Source organism: Bison bison, unplaced genomic scaffold, assembly GCF_000754665.1.
Source record: "Bison bison bison isolate TAMUID 2011002044 unplaced genomic scaffold, Bison_UMD1.0 scf7180017864462, whole genome shotgun sequence".
Classification (NCBI taxonomy): Eukaryota; Metazoa; Chordata; class Mammalia; order Artiodactyla; family Bovidae; genus Bison; species Bison bison.
In genome coordinates, this window is record NW_011495024.1 from 734,407 (window position 1) to 751,067 (window position 16,661).

At 45.0% G+C, this 16,661-nt stretch overlaps 1 protein-coding gene and 1 pseudogene across 1 annotated transcript in view; one reads left to right on the top strand and one right to left on the bottom strand.

The window, feature by feature from the left end:
* Positions 1–16,661, top strand: part of SLC35F3 (solute carrier family 35, member F3) — a 448,640-nt gene that overhangs the window by 362,026 nt on the left and 69,953 nt on the right. The gene's annotated exons all lie outside the window — the stretch shown is intronic.
* The window catches only part of LOC105003139, a 35,667-nt pseudogene continuing 21,813 nt past the window's right edge, over positions 2,808–16,661 (bottom strand).

The following is a 16,661-nucleotide window of genomic DNA, read 5'->3' on the forward strand; positions in this document are numbered from 1 at the left end:
CAGATCCGAGCAGCTCAGGTGATGAGATGTTTTGCGCGCGCGATTGCTGCGACTTACCGCCTCCCCGCCGCTCGGTTATCTAGTTGTGCACTGGCACACCTTCTCAGGCAGATGTTGACCGCCCAGACCCCCAAGAAGTTTTAGTTAGCAAAGAAGCCTGCTTACAGTTTTATAGATAATGTCTCTCTGGGGCTGCGATTGTCCCCTTCTGGCTCTGGCTGCCTATCACCGGAGGGGGATGGTCTGCCGCCAGCTATCTCTGTTCAGTCCTTTATTCCGTGTGCGGGCCTGGCGGTGTCATAGGTTAGGGCTGGCTTTTTGCGTGGTAGATATCCCACAATCTGGTTTGCTAGCCCAAATTATTTCTCTCAGATAGCGCTCCGGATATTCAGGCCAGATTCTTACTCTCAGCGATGCAGTCCGCACCGTGCCTCCCTGCCCGGCCCCCGCTTGCTAATGGCGTATGCAGGCGTCTGAGCTGCTTCTCCGCTGGGGGAGTTACGTAGGGCTCGCGATATGCGGGTTTTAATTATTTATTTTTCCTCCCTGTTATGTTGCCCTCTGTGCTTCCAAGGCTCGGCACAGATTCGGCAGTGAGAAGGTTTCCTGGTGTTTGGAAACTTCTCTCTTTTTAAGACTCCCTTCCCGGGACGGAACTCCGTCCCTCCCTCTTTTGTCCCTTTTTTTGTCTTTTATATTTTTCCCTACCTCCTTTCGAAGACTTGGGTTGCTTTTCTGGGTGCCTGATGTCCTCTGCCGGCTTTCAGAAGTTGTTTTGTGGAATTTACTTGGCGTTTAAATGTTCTTTTGATGAATTTGTCGGGGAGAAAGTGTTCTCCCCGTCCTACTCCTCCGCCATCTTAGCTCCTCCCCCTAATCAAATTTTAAGATGTTTAAATATCTTGCTTATTATTAAAAAATATAATAGAAAAATGAACAAAGGGTTTAACCTGGGTGCCATGGAAGAGAAAACCTGTTGGCCAATGAAATGCTCAACTTCCTTTAGTGATCTAGGAACTTTACGTGAAGACCTATGAGAGATGCCTTCTGTGCCCATCAGGCTGGCAAAAATTAACAAGTCAGGCAGTGCCATGTGCAATATCTAGAGCTTGTACTCATTGGTAGAAAGCTAAGTTGGTACTATCCCTTTTAAAAAGAGTTCATAGCAACTGCAAAGTCTGTAATAAAAGAATACCAGAAAACAACCCAAATACCCGTGTATGTATGTGTGTTATTCACTCAGTTGTGTCCAGTTCCTCGCAACCCCATAAATTGTAGCCCAGCAGGATTCTCTCTGTCCATGAGATTTCCCAGGAAAGAATACTGGAGTGGAGAGCCATTTCCTTCTCCAGGGATCTTCCTGATCCAGGGATTGAACCCAGGTCTCCTGCATTGCAGGCAGATTCTTTACCTCCTGAGCCACCAGGCAAGCCCAAATACCCCTGTAGCAACATGGAAATAATTTGTGTTATACACACACAATAGAATGCCATAGAGCAGTGACAATGAATGAAACTCAGCAGTAGGCATCTCTAAGGATGACTTTCTGGAACATAGTGTTAGGAAAAAAAGAAAAAAAGCAAGTCACAGAAGAAGATAGTGTAATTCCATTGATGCAAAGTTTAAAGCATACAAAGTTAAACTACGTATCGATTAGTGGTATATATATGTAGTGTATATACTATAAAGAAATATATAGGAAAGATAAGCCCAGGATAGCAGTACTTTATTAGGGGAAAGGAAGAAAAAGAAGGACATATTGTCTTAGTTCTTTTGGGTGGGAATATTTGCTTTTATTTTAAAATATCTAAAATGGATTCAAATGGATTGATACCATCAAATAACCATTTACATCTACTATATGATTTCAGTATGGTTTGATACAATGATAAAAAGTAAAATGATTAATGTCATATTTAACTTAACATTCAGCTACTCATTCATTTATTGACAAGTCAATGAAAAATTTGCATTCTCTAGGATTATGTATGTATGCTCTATCATGGCTGACCCTTTGCAAGCCCATGACTATAGCCCACCAGGCTCCTCTGTCTGTGAGATTTCCCAAGCAAGAATACTGGAGTGGGTTGCCATTTCTTACTCCAAGGGATCTTCCCAACCTGGGGTTTGAACCTGAGTCTCCTACATTGATAGGCGGATTCTTTGCCACTGTGCCACCTGGAATTATCACATGTATTAAGATGTATATTCCTAAAAGGAAAAAGATAAGCAATTGGAAACTACAACTTAAAAAGCAAAGTTAATTTCATTTTTATAGTATGAGACATTAATGCCCATATCCAAAAATACAATTCATAATAACTAGAGATTCTGCTTTTGAAGCAAGTTCATTACTGACCTTACTATTAGAAGCACACTGTACTTTTACACACAGAGTTCTAAAATATTATCATAGACTACAGGAGCATCTTAGTAACATTTAAATATATATATAAGGTGGCCATATTGATTTAAAAATTATTTCCTGAAACACTAATCAGTGAGGCATATGAGGCATGTTTGCCTCCAGTCACTCTTTTGTTAACATGCTTATCCTGTTCAAGGGTTTCCCTGGTACCTCAGACGGTAAAGGATCCACCTGCAGTGCAGGAGACACGGGTTCAATCCCTGAGTCTGGAAGATCCCCTGCAGGAGGGCCTGGCAATGCACTCCAGTGCTCTTGCCTGGAGAATCCCATGGACAGAGGAGTCTGGCAGGCTACAGTCCATGGGAGTTGCAAAGAGTTGAACACAACTGAGCAACTAAGCACGGATGTTATCCGTTGGAGGATTATTTTCCATCTTCTTTCACTGACTCACTTTAGCTTTTGCATGAGTTAAGAGGTGAACATTCACGTTATTTGATTGAATAAACTTGCCACAGCCTTCAAACAGACACACACAAAGTTTCTCCCCAGTACATGTATATACAAATTGGACAAGGAGAAACATTTTCCCACACCGTTCAAGAGTACGTGTAAATGGCTTCACTTCAGTATGAACCAGAAAATGGCTTTTTAGTTTTGCGCTCTCCTTGAAGGCTTTCCCACATTCTGCACATCCATGATCTCAGGGACTGTGAACTCGGAGATGCTTTCTCAGGAATTCTCTATTCTTGAACTCTCTTATGTATCAATTGTGAAGACAATTATTTTTCTGGAGCATCGTATTCTTTATTTGTGCTTGGCTTCATTCTAGTACGTTCTGTGAGCTGTTTAGGATCTGGAAAGTCAGTGCTGGGTATTCCTCCAGGAGGAAGCTTCTTGCCTGTTTTGTACTCAGAAAACTCAAGAAGTGGATTCTGTCCAACAATCTGTTGAGGAAGTTCTTGTTTTGCCTTTTTTTTTTTTCCTCATGTATTCCAAGGAACATTCAAGAAATGAGCTTGCCATAAGAACATGTTGAGAAAGCTCTTGTTCCAGTCCTTCTTTCACACAAAGGACTTAAGAAGTGAGTCTTCGTCCGTGATAGGTTCAGAAAACTCACTTCCTATTATGCATTCTATGTAAGAGTCAGAGAAGGAATCCTCTTCAGCAACCTGAACACTAGCCTCATAGAACACATCCTCATCACCTAAGGTCCACGTTGTATCTGGAGGTTCCTGCTGGGCTGGCGGTACCTTGTCCCCACTGACGGCTCTTCTCCCCAGGCCTTTCTGGCCAAGTGTCTTTTCACTTTTCTTCAATCTCTGGTTCACGGCCTCCTGCTAGTTCCCTCTCATAAGGTTTGCACCAGGTTAGAGCAGTCACTTCCAGGCAGGAGCTCTCTGTCTGAGTTGTCTTCAGCCAGCACCCATGCTCCTGTGATGCACTACATCTCCTATTCCAGTTCCTTTCAATGGTAAGACATAGAAGAAACCTCTAGCTGTGCTCCCGACAGAGGGTTGAAATCAAGCCCGCTTTACCTGGAAATGTTCTAGATCTTAGGCTGATTGTTGAGCATCCTTTTGTTTTGCTTGATATATGGTGTAAATGTTTGCTTCTTCACCTCTAATGTTAAATTATGCTTTAAAGAACTAGAATCCAGCTGTAAAAAAAAAAAAAAAAAATGGATAGAGCTATATACCAGAAGGGGCTTCCCAGGTGACACTAGTTAGTAAAGAACCTGCTTGTCAGTGCAGGAGACATAAGAGACACAGGTTCAATCCCTAGGTCAGGAAGATCACCTAGAGGAGGACATGGCAACCCACTCCAGTCTTGCCTGGAGAACCCCATGGACAGAGGAGCCTGGCAGGCTACAATCCATAGTGTTGCAGCATCAGACACGACTGAAGCGACTTAGCACCCACACATTTGACAGAACTGTTCCCTTGTATAAAACTGTGAACAGGAGTAGTCCGATTCTCCTACCCTGCCTATAACTAGTTAGCGCTCTCTTAGAGGAGATCCTCGAAGTCGTGATCTCTGAGAGGCAACATTTGGAGAGGATCCTACAAAGTCGGAGGAAACCAGAATGGAACAGAATATATCCACCAGATCCACTGGGTGGCACGTTCTTCAGTGACCCTGTAGTCAAGTGCAGGGCTGGCCCAGGCTGACTACACAGAATTCTCTCTTTTTTTAACTTGTTATTTTATATTGGAGTGTAGCCAATTAACAGTGTTATCATTGTTTCAGGTAGACAGCAAAAGGACTTAGCCATACATACGCATGTATCCATTCTCCCCCAAACTCCCATCCAGGCTGCCACATGACATTGAGCAGAGTTCCCTGTGCTACACAGTAGGTCCTTGTTGGTTTTACATTTTAAATATAGCAGTGTGTACAAGTCGATCCCAAACTCCCTAACTAGCTCTTCCCATCATCTTTCCCTGCTGGTAACCGTAAGCTCATTCTCTAAGTCTGGGAGTCTGTTCCTGTTTTGTATCTCCCTTCTTTATCTGACTTTCTTCACTCAGTATGACAGTCTCTAGGCCCATCCGTGTTGCTGCAGACCACTCTGCCTTGAGTTCCTCCAGCCTTATTTGTCCCAACCCCCATGCATCTCTCCAGGGCTACCATGCTGCCCTTGGCCTTCTTGGCACAATCTGGTAATTGGCAGAGCATAGCATCCCTAACCTTCGCTTCTTGAAGTGTAAAACCCTATGCCCATTTTCACTTATGCTCTAGGACAAATTCAGTAACAAGTGTTGTTTTGGTATTTTAAATCCCAATTAATGTGCTTGCATGCTCAGTCACTTCAGTCGTGTCCGACTCTTTGCGACCCCATGAACTGTAGCCCACCAGGCTCCTCTGTCCATGGGATTCTCCAGGCAAGAATGCTGGAGTGGGTTGCCATGCCCTCCTTCAGGGGATCTTCCCCACCCAGGGATAGAACCCACATCTCCTGTGCCTCCTGTACTGCAGGCATTCTTCATTCCTGAGCCACCAGGGAAGCGCAATTAGTGTGTAAGACCTCCCAATGAATACCTTTATTTTTATGTATGGACATGTTTCAGTTCCTCTTGGTTGTGCAGAATTTGGGGCACCCCTCAACTCATACTGATCCAAGAAACCATCTCACAGACCTTGTGCTTCTGCCACAGAGTCAGAAAACCACCCTCAGGAGGAGGCTTCCTTGGCAGTCCAGCAACAAGGCTCAGATGGCAGGACAGTTTATTTGAAAGCAATAGCCTGTGTACTCTTTGGTTTCTTTATACCATTGGAATTTTATTGCAAAATTTAAAATTTAATAAAGTTCAAGTCATAAACTTCCTAAAATAGTAGGAGACTAGCCGGAGAAGGCAATGGCACCCCACTCCAGTACTCTTGCCTGGAAAATCCCATGGACAGAGGAGCCTGGTGGGCTGTAGTCCATGGGGTCACTAAGAGTCAGACACGACCAAGCAACTTCACTTTCACGTCTCACTTTCATGCATTGGAGAAGGAAATGGCAATCCACTCCAGTGTTCTTGCCTGGAGAATCCCAGGGACAGGGGAGCCTGGTGGGCTGCCATCTATGGGGTCGCACAGAGTCGGACACGACTGAAGCGACTTAGCCGCAGCAGCAGCAGCTGTAAATTTAAAGATGTGGAGAAATATGAGTTGATTTAATCCATTGAGTGACTCTGGTACTCACCACCAAAAGATATTCTTTTTTTTTTTGCATGCCTGTGCTGGGTCTTTGTGATGGTACACAAGCCTTCTCTAGCTGGGGCATGCAGGCTTCTCTTGTTGCAGAGCACAGGCTCTTTGAGCTTGGGCTCGGGAGTTGTGGCACATGAGCTTAGGTGCTCCGTGGCACATGGGATCTTCCCGGACCAGGCCTTGTCTCCTGCATCGACAGGCAGACTCTCAACCACAGGACCACCAGTGAAGTCTGCTGGGGTAGATTTTTGATCTGAGCTTATCTCTCCTGTTGGGCAGAAGTCCTGGACAGACACAGGGCTGAGAAGGCAACTTCTATTTACAGACCACCAACATGGTGGCTCAGACAGGAATGAATAGGTGAAGGATCTGCCTGCAACACAGGAGGCCAGGTTCCATCCCTGGGTAGGGAAGATCCCCTGGAGAAGGGAATGACAGTCTACTCCAGTATTCTTGTCTGGAGAATTCCATGAACAGAGGAGCCTGGTGGGCTGCAGTCCATGTGGTCACAAAGAGTCTGACACAGCTGAGCGACTAACACTTTCAGAGACCACCAACAGTTGATGAGTTATCCTTTATTCTTCACAGATAGTTTTTTTTAAAAAGTTCTTGAAATACTTGTTGTGGAAATCTTGTGAAGACAATCAGTACAGAAACTGAAAACATCTAGAGTCTGGTCTTGATGAATAGATTCATTCCTGGAATTATTAGTAAATAATAATTACCTTCTCTGAATCCGAGCTTCTTTCTTTTGCAACATAGAAATCATACTTCCTTCTCTTTTCTTATTCTACAGGTGTGTGTGAGGTCCTTTGAGACCCATAAAAATGCTATAAAATTTAAACTGTATTCTTTCAAATAAAATCTGACTAAATCAAAAATCTCATTCAGCAGAGATTTGAGTCTCAAGCTCCATCATAGCATTAATAGACTTTGCTTGCAAAGAAAGACTAAAATATCACCAATGAATTGATCTGGTGTCATCATCCCAGTGAATAATGATAATGCCTTGACCTTCAATTAATTTGGGGATTGAGCTCTCCTTAATAAACATGTGTTTGGACCACAAGCAAAGAGAGGGTGAAACCCATTGTATTTAAAGATCACAGGCTCGTCATCGTATTGGAATATTCTGAAACTGTGTAAACTTGACAGAGTATGAAAAGTAGGATGACAAAAGAGCAGTGGGGACTTCCCTGGTCAAACAGTGGTTCAGGATCCACCTGCCAATGCAGGGGACATGGGTTCGATCCTTGGGCTGGGGACTAAAATCCCACATGCCACAGGGCAACTAAGCCCATGTGCCACAGCCACTGAGCCTGTGTGCCCTAGAGCCTGCGCTCTGCAAAAAGAGGAGCCACCATAGGAAGCCTGTGTGTTGCATCAAAGACCCAGCACAGCCAAAAATAGATAAAATTTTAAAAAAAGAGCAGTGGCTCTCTATCAATGAAACTTTTTTTTTTTAAGATAGGAAATAGGACATAAGGGTTCTAGAAGCAGAATAACTCATGTCAGCCGTGGACCGCAGGATCAGGAAGGTTAAGAAGTTGCACATCAAGGACATCTTTAACATTTCCTTTCCACACCTTGGCTTCCTTGGTGGCCCAGACTGTGAAGGATCTGCCTACAGTGCAGGAGACCCAGGTTCCATCCCTGGGTAGGGCAGATCGCCTGGAGAAGGGAATGACAACCCACTCCAGTATTCTTGCCCAGAGAGTTCTATGGACAGAGAGCCTGGCGGGCTACAGTCCATGGGGTCGGAAGGAGCCAGACACAGCTGAGCAACTAACACTTTGAGAGTGACTAACACTTTCTCTTTAGCATACCTAGCTGCTGGAGCACTGTTCCACCTGTGGCCTCTTTATTTGTGGTCCTCCCTTGCATTTGAATCTGTCCTGAGACAGCAGGAAGGTGGGCTGAGCATGGGGTGCAAGCATTGGCCAATCCAATCACCATCAGATGGACTGTGAAGGACGTCAGGAGATGGATGTAAAGTCGGACTTGGTGCTCTTAAGATCTCTTCCACCCCCTGAGAGTATGTGTCCTGCAACTGCATCAGAGCTTTATTGCTTTTTCTGAAGATGTGTAAAAGCAGTGTCAAATCTTTCTTAAATCCCTCCTGTTTTCCTATCCTCCCCCACCTCCGTTGTCATGGTGACCACTGTTTTGTACATTTGCTTTCCCAATGAAACATTGCCTGGTTCCATGTGCTGTCTTGGTGGGACCTGATTGCCTGCCCCTGTCTGTCGTTTTTCTTGCCTAGTGGCTGCCTCTCATTCTACTGGTTTGGACAATAAAGACACCCCTAGTGAGTCTCAGGGATCAGCATGGTATGAGAAGTGTCAGATGGATTTTGAAGTCTTCAGAGTGTAACAGAAAGTAGGGTCTGGCTGCTTGCTGCTCAGAAAGCCAGAAAATTTGCTTTATTTTGGATGCTGGCAGCCATGGATGGGGAGAGGACAGACTCCAGTCCAAAGGCCAGCTCCCCTCTCCAACAATCAGTGGGCTACAGATAGGAACAGTGTATTCAGCTCTTGACAGTCATCTTGGAATGGGTCATCAGTGACCTGACCAGCATCATCTTGATTGTTTGAAGTACAGTTAATCTTCAGTTCCAGGGTTGATTTGTTTCCTTTTCTTTTTTTTTTTTTTTTGTGAGGTCCTAGTTCTCAGAACTGTAGTTTATGTCATGTCTACAGTCTGGTCATCGTGTGGTTAACTTCTTCACCTGATGGGGATTTCAGCATCTGCAAAACGGTTCATAGGACATGGCTCAGAATATTTTCTATTGCCCTTGAGAAGGAACTAGAGGATCTTGACTATGCTTAATGGCTAAAGTATTATTGTTTGGTCTCTTTGACTATTTTCAGGCTTCCCTGGTGACTCAGCTGGTAAAGAATTCACCTGCAATGCAGGAGACCTGGGTTCGATCCCTGGGTTGGGAAGATCCCCTGGAGAAGGGAACGGCTACCCACTCCAGTATTCTGACCTGGAGAATTCCATGGACTGTGTAGTCTATGGGGTCACAAAGAGTCGGACACGACTGAGCGACTTTCCCCCCTACTTGACCGTTTTCCTTTGTTTCTGCATTTTCTCACTTCTCTGATTAAACTTATCTTTGGCTAAGTTTTCCCACAGACAAAAGGCAGGCAGAGGACATGAGGGAATGGGCAGGACCGTAAGATCCTGCTCCTTTCCAATAGGATGGTGGCAGCCCCTGGAATTCATTAACAGGAAGGGTCTGAGGCTAGACCCCATGGTGTGAAGTGACTGTGGAGTCAGCATTTACCAGACGCTGCTCTTCCTTCAGTGTCTTCTCTGTCCCCTCCATCTATTATGTAATCATGTGAACATAATGTTACCATCTGATACCTCCTGTGCTCTGGAGCCCCACTGATACTGGCTCACTCTAGCTGACCTGTCTTTTTATCTGTAGGTGAAAGTCCCGCCTTCAATGCATTAATTTTTAAGCTGAAGTATACCCTGGTGGTATACTTTTACCAGATGGTAAAGAATCCGCCTGCAGTGCAGGAGACACGAGTTCATTCCCTGGGTAGGAAAGATCCCCTGGAGAAGGGCATGGCCACCCACTCCAGTATTGTTGCCTGGAGAATCCCATGGACAGAGGAGCCTGGCCGACTGCAGTCCATGGGGTCGCAGACTCAGACACGACTGAGCGACTCTTTCCCTTTCACTTTTATAGCTAATTTACGATGTTTCAGGTGTGTAGAAAGTGGTTTGGTTTTACATATAAGTATATATATTTATTATATCTAGAGAGAGTGTGTATACACATACACACACACATATATATAGTGTTCTTTTTCAAGTTTTTTTCCATTGTAGGTTATTACAAGATATTGAATATAGTTCCCTTTGCTGTATCTGTTGTTGTGTATCTGTCTTATATTTAGCAATGTGTATCCGTTAATCCCAAATTCCTAATTTGTCCCTCCAACTCTTTCCCCTTTGGGAACTGCAAGTTTATCTTCTATGTCCGTGAATCTATTTCTGTTCATAAATATGTTCATTTGCATCATTTTTTAGATTCCACATGTAAGTGATATCATATATTTGTCTTTCTCTGATATTTCACTAAGCCTGATAATGTTGCTGCAAATGGCTTTTTTGCTCTTTTTATGGCTGAGTAATATTCCATTGCAGACATGTGCCCCATCTTCCTCATCCATTCATCTGTCAATGGACTTTTAGGTTGCTTCCGCGTCTTGGCTATTGTGAATTGTGCTGCTGTGAATATTGGGTGCATGTTTCTTTTCAAACTAGAGTTTTCATCTTTCCCAGGTATATGCCCAAGAGTGAGCTCAATGCACTGATTTTTATTTGACTCACTCCCAAAGCCAAACATCTGACTTCTGATATATCTTTACACATTTTTTCTACCCTTTGCATAGGTGGTTGCATATCAAAATGTGAGGGTCTGGAATCAGGTAGGAATGTGTCTGGGGGATACTTGAAAGAACCTGTGGGACCTTGGTGAAGGATGGCAAACTGATGAAATGAAATCTGGAGTAGCTGGAAATATGGGGAAAATAAATAGCAGCCTGGCAAGTTCCCCCTAGCCCAGGGGTGCCAGGAGACAGCTCTGGGGGGTTTCCAAGTCGAGGAAAAGTGTAAACTGACCAGTAGGACAGTTTTTGAACCTTTCTTTCTCATCATATACCACTTAGTAACATTGGTGTACCAAATAGGCCATTCTCTAGGACATAGTATTTTGGTTAAAAATTCATTTGTATACATTTAAGTATATATATTGGAGAAGGCAATGGCACCCCACTCCAGTACTCTTGCCTGGAAAATCCCATGGACAGAGGAGCCTGGTAGGCTGCAGTCCATGGGGTCGCTGAGGGTCGGACACAACTGAGCAACTTCACTTTCACTTTTCACTTTCATGCATTGGAGAAGGAAATGGCAACCCACTCCAGTATTTTTGCCTGGAGAATCCCAGGGACAGAGGAGCCTGTTGGGCTGCCATCTACGGGGTCGACAGAGTCAGACACGACTGACGTGACTTAGCGGCAGCAGCAAGTGTGTGTGTGTGTGTGTGTGTGTGTGTGTGTGTGTGTGTATTTAGTAATTCCCCTACATACAAACCTTCAAGTTGCAAATTTTCAAAGATGCAAATGTATGTTCAGATATCCAGGCACGTAAGTTAGTTCACACGTCTGTCGTACTTTGTCACACGCGTGCTTCCTCTACCAATGGTTGTGCTTTTGTGTATTTTACTGTACAGCACTGTCCAGAGTACAGGAGTAAGCATCTTTATTTCTAGCCCTGGGTGTCTGAAAGCAAGCTTAAAAGCAGCAATGATGTAGCTGGTACTACTGTACTCTCCAAGGTACTGTACTGTAAGATTTAAAACGTTTTCTTTTTTTTTTTGTTTTTGCTTTTTATGTATTATTTGTGTGAAAAGTATTATAAACCTAATTCGGTAATTACTATATAGCCGATTGTGCTAGTTGAGTACCTAGGCTAACTTTATTGTCCTTACGAACAAGCTGGACTTACAAATGTGCTCTTGGAATGAACCTCACTGGTATGTAGGGGACTTGCTGTAGAGATGAAATAAGCAACTTATGAACTAGCTCAACACTTAGTCATGGTTTATTAGAGGATAGTGAATATAGTTCCCTGTGCTGTAAAGTTGGGCCTTGTTGTTTATCCATGCTAAATGTAAGAGTTTGCATCTACTAACCCCAAGCTCCCAGTCCATCCCTTCTCTTCCCCTCTCCTCCAAGTCTGTTCTCTGTGTGTGTGAGTCTGTTTTGTATGCGGATGCTCAGTTGTGTCCAACTCTTTGCAACCCCAGGGACTGCAGCCCACCAGGTTCCTCTGTCCATGGGGTTTTCCAGGCAAGAATTCCAGGCAGTAAAATTCTGACTGTTTTCAGGAGAATATTTTTTCTAATTAAAAGAATCTTGTTGGAATTTTGGTCCTGTTATGAGAGGCAAAAATCTTAAAAAAGGCTCAATATGAGCTATGACACGTAGAGACATGGGTGGAGGAATCAGGAAAATGGGAATAGATACAAAAAAAGACGTGATCTGGTATTTCTGGGGAAATTATGTTTCTTTTGGAACAACTACACATGACATGTTAAAAAAGATCCCAAGAAACTTCACAAGAGACAGCACATAATCAGCTGCCAAGTGAAGGAGCTAGGCAGTGATTTCAGGAGAGGGGACTTGGGTGTGAACACACCCAGGTGGAGGCGTGAGACCTCGGTGCCCCCTGCTGACTGCCAGTGCCGCCCTGCTCTGCACATCTCCTAACCAGCCGTGAAGCGCCACCCCAGCAGAGGCAGGTGTGATGGTGCAATCAGTGTTCTCAGAGGAGGAGGAACTCCCTGGCCAGTGGCTTTGCCTCAAGTCATCATCTTTCCTGTCCTCACAGACATTCACCTTCAGTGCTGCAGATGGAAGACCGAGAATTCTGCATTTCACATCTCCTTATTTCAGTAAGATTCCAATTGCATTTCCCTGCACTTCTCATTTTATGTCATCCCTAGTTAAGGGGACTCGCATGCTTTTTTCAATATTGTGGAGACAAAGGGGTGTTTAAAATGCCTATGAACATTAAATGTATAAACATGTATACATACCTAGGTACATGGATACATATATAGATATATATAGGTGGTAGATAGATGGAAGGATAGATAGACAGTTAGATGGACTGATATATGTGGTACATATATATCTGAATATGTGTATATACATTGAAGGAGATCAGCCCTGGGATTTCTTTGGAAGGAATGATGCTAAAGCTGAAACTCTTGTACTTTGGCCACCTCATGCGAAGAGTTGACTCATTGGAAAAGACTCTGATGCTGGGAGGGATTGGGGGCAAGAGGAGAAGGGGACGACAGAGGATGAGATGGCTGGATGGCATCACTGACTTGAAGGATGTGAGTCTCAGTGGACTCTGGGAGTTGGTGATGGACAGAGAGGCCTGGCGTGCTGCGATTCATGGGGTCGCAAAGAGTCAGACATGACTGAGCGACTGATCTGATCTGATCTGATCTGATGGCTCAGATGGTAAAGAATCTGTCTGCAATGTGGGAGACCTGGATTTGATCCCTGGATTGAGAAGATCCCCTGGAGCATGGCAACTCACTCCAGTATTCTTGCCTGGAGAATCCCCATGGACAGAGGAGCCTGGCGGGCTACAGTCCACGGGGTCCCTAAGAGTTGGGCACAACTGAGTAAGCACAGCACAGCACAGCATATACATTTGTATATGTGTGTGTGCTCAGTGCAACCCCATGGACTATATCCCACCAGGCTCCTCTGTCCATGGGTTTTCCCAGGCAAGAATGCTGGAGTGGGTTGCCATTTCCTTCTCCAGGCGATCTTTCTGACCCAGGGATCAAACCCAAATCTCCTGTGTCTCCTACATTGCCAGGCACATTCTTTACTGCTGAGCCACCAGGGAAGCCCCGGAGATAGAAATATATACACAAAAAAGATGATAGTGATAAGTAACACTGATTCAGCATTTGCTACATTCAGTATGTGCCACATACTCTTCTCAGCACTGTGCCCCTACTAAATATTATAAACCTAGTTGGAGCCCCTAGTAGGGGAGTAGTGACGGGATTGTCCTCATTTTCCACATGAGGCTGAGGCGCTGGCGGGTTTCACCACTCACCTGCCCAAGACACACATCTATGAAATGAAGAGTCAGAATCTCCTTGGAGGCCTCAGCTCAGAACCCAAGCTTCCATAGGAATTGCCTCCCTGAGGCAGCGCTGGGGGAGGTGGCTACTGGGAGAGGTCACGGTCACTGACTTAGCATTTTTTTACTCCTTCTTCACAGCCAATGAGTGGAATATTTTTATACATCAGGAATCGGTGGCAATCCACATAGAAGAGACGGTCTAAGTCTCTTCTATTTTAGAAACACTGAAACACAGCGTGTATTCAAGGTTCTCTGGCAAGACCTGGCCTTGGACTGGCGCTAAGCCCTCCAAGCCTGTCTTTTTTCATCTACCCTGAGACATGACCCCCAGAATCTGCGTGCTCAGAGCACGGCCTCAGGGCAGAGGAGACAGTGGGTGGTGGGGTCCTGGGGGTGGTGCCAGGAGCCCCCCAGCATCTCTGTGGATCCGTGTCCACCTTGCCTGAGGGACATTACACGCAGACTCTGACGTCACAGCCTACAGTACGTGCTCTCTAAACAACTCAGTGGGCATGTCCATGAAGGCAGGGCCCCTTCCTGTTGACCGAAATACACCATTAGGTCCTAGCCCAGGGCCTGAGTTGGAGAACCCTAACCCTCGCCTGAGATGCGTGATCACTAGAAACACAGTGGGCATGTGTGCAAGACCACGTGGAAGGAACCCTAGGCCACATCAGTGGCAACTCCTCCTGGTAGAATCTTTCTTGAGACAGGTCACTTTCTGTGGCTCTGTTTCTATTTTATAATGATCTGCAGGCCTGGAGGAAACAAAAAAAGGATCATGCAGAATAGTGGGTAAGAATTACGCTTGAATTAAAAATGAAAAATGAGGACAAATCTTGACTTGGATGTTAGTGGACTCCAGCTCAGGCCTTGTTATAAATAATACTTGGTGCCCACAAAGGCCGACACCTGGCCGTTTACCACCAACAACCACGGTGAAGACAGGTGGAGAGTACAAAGGGGCCCATGTGGAACAGCCAGGGCAGCTTCGGGGCGTCTTTCCACCAGGGACTTAAAATAGCCATTTCTCAGTAGCTTAGGAGGAAAAGGAGAAAGGCCAGAGGCGTTCTGATAGGGACTGTGCCTCCGTCTCTGACATCACTGGGAGGAGGGTGGAAGGCCTTTACAAAATCCATTGTCATACACAGTCCAACAAGAGGAACCTCAGTCCAACTGACGGATGCCGTGGCTGGGAGGGTTCATATAAGGGGGCATAACCACAGTACTTGTGCATGTTGGGGGCGATATCTTCTCAGGAAAGAGGAGGTAACTAAGCCTAAACTTGAAAGTGATCCCTTGTTATTAAAAAAGCCCTGTTCAGTACAGTAATGTATCCCACATAGTGGCCTTATACCACCCCTGGATCCAAAATTTGATCCAAACGCCACCCACCACGGCTGCAGAGGGAGGAAGAGACAGAAGAGCCTGGGTTGGGGATTTTCTTTTCTTTCTTTTTTTTTACAAAATATGTATTTATCTGGCTGCACCAGATCTTACTTGCAGCACATGGGATTAACTTAGTTGTGATGTGGGGTATCTAGTTCTCTGACCAGAGGTGGAACCCTGGCCCCCTGCATTGGAAGCGTGAAGTCTTAGCCACTGGACCACCAGGGAAGTCCCTGGCTTGGGGCTTTTCTTTCCCCCTGATCTTTAGTGGCTTTTCTGTAATCTTGAGCAAATCACTCAGTCCTCCTTTTATCCAGCTGCCGCATCTGCAAAGTGGGAGGAGATTCTTAACACCTGCCTTGTTTTTTTTCTGCTTTATCTTGTGATCGTTGATTTATTCAACCACTTCCTTGTTCTCCCTGCCCCCAGTTTTATTAAGATATTATTGACACATAACTTACTCGTTTCTTCAGCAAACATTATTGAGGATTTAAGTTGTACCAAGACCTGTCCCAACCGTTAGTGATCGCTTAGCCAGCAAGACCCAGAGCCTGTTCTCATGGGGCGTGCGTTCTTGGGAAGGCAGCAGGCAGGGAACACATACATGCACGCACGTTCATATAGAGGTGCACACACATGTACATATGTACGTGCTCAAATAAGTGCAAGCATATATGTCATATATGAAGATATGTGTGTGCACATATACTGTACACATTAATGCAGTTTCAAATGATGCGGGTCCTCTGAAGAAAAGTATTTTAAAAGATTCTGGTGTGATGAGAAGCTTAAAAGTGAGTAAGACCAAAGCAGTGCAATGTGATGGGGAGCCAGGGATGGAAGTGAGGGAGATAACATTGCCTCGACGGCTGGGGAAGTAACTCGGGTTTTTTCTTTCATTTTGATTATTAATTGGTTTGTTTGTTCATTGTTTGCCTGCCCACTTGAGTGTCAGCTTTAGGAGGGCCTTTGTCTATCTGGTCACCACTTAATCTCCACTGACTAGAGTAATTCCTGCCATGTCAGTTCAGTTCAGTTGCTCAGTCTTGTCCTACTCTGCGACCCCATGAATCGCAGCATGCCAGGCCTCCCTGTCCATCACCAACTCCCAGAGTTCACTCACACTCACGTCCATCGAGTCAGTGATGCCATCCAGCCATCTCATCCTCTGTCGTCCCCTTCTCCTCCTGCCCCCAATCCCTCCCAGCATCAGAGTTTTTGCCAATGAGTCAACTCTTTGCATGAGGTGGCCAAAGTACAAGAGTTTCAGCTTTAGCATCATTCCTTCCAAAGAAATCCCAGGACTGATCTCCTTCAGAATGGACTGGTTGGATCTCCTTGCAGTCCAAGGGACTCTCAAGAGTCTTCTCCAACACCACAGTTCAAACTCATCAATTCTTCTGCACTCAGCTTTCTTCACAGTCCAACTCTCACATCCATACATGACAGATGGAAAAATCATAGCCTTGACTAGACGAACCTTTGTTGGCAAAGTAATGTCTCTGCTTTT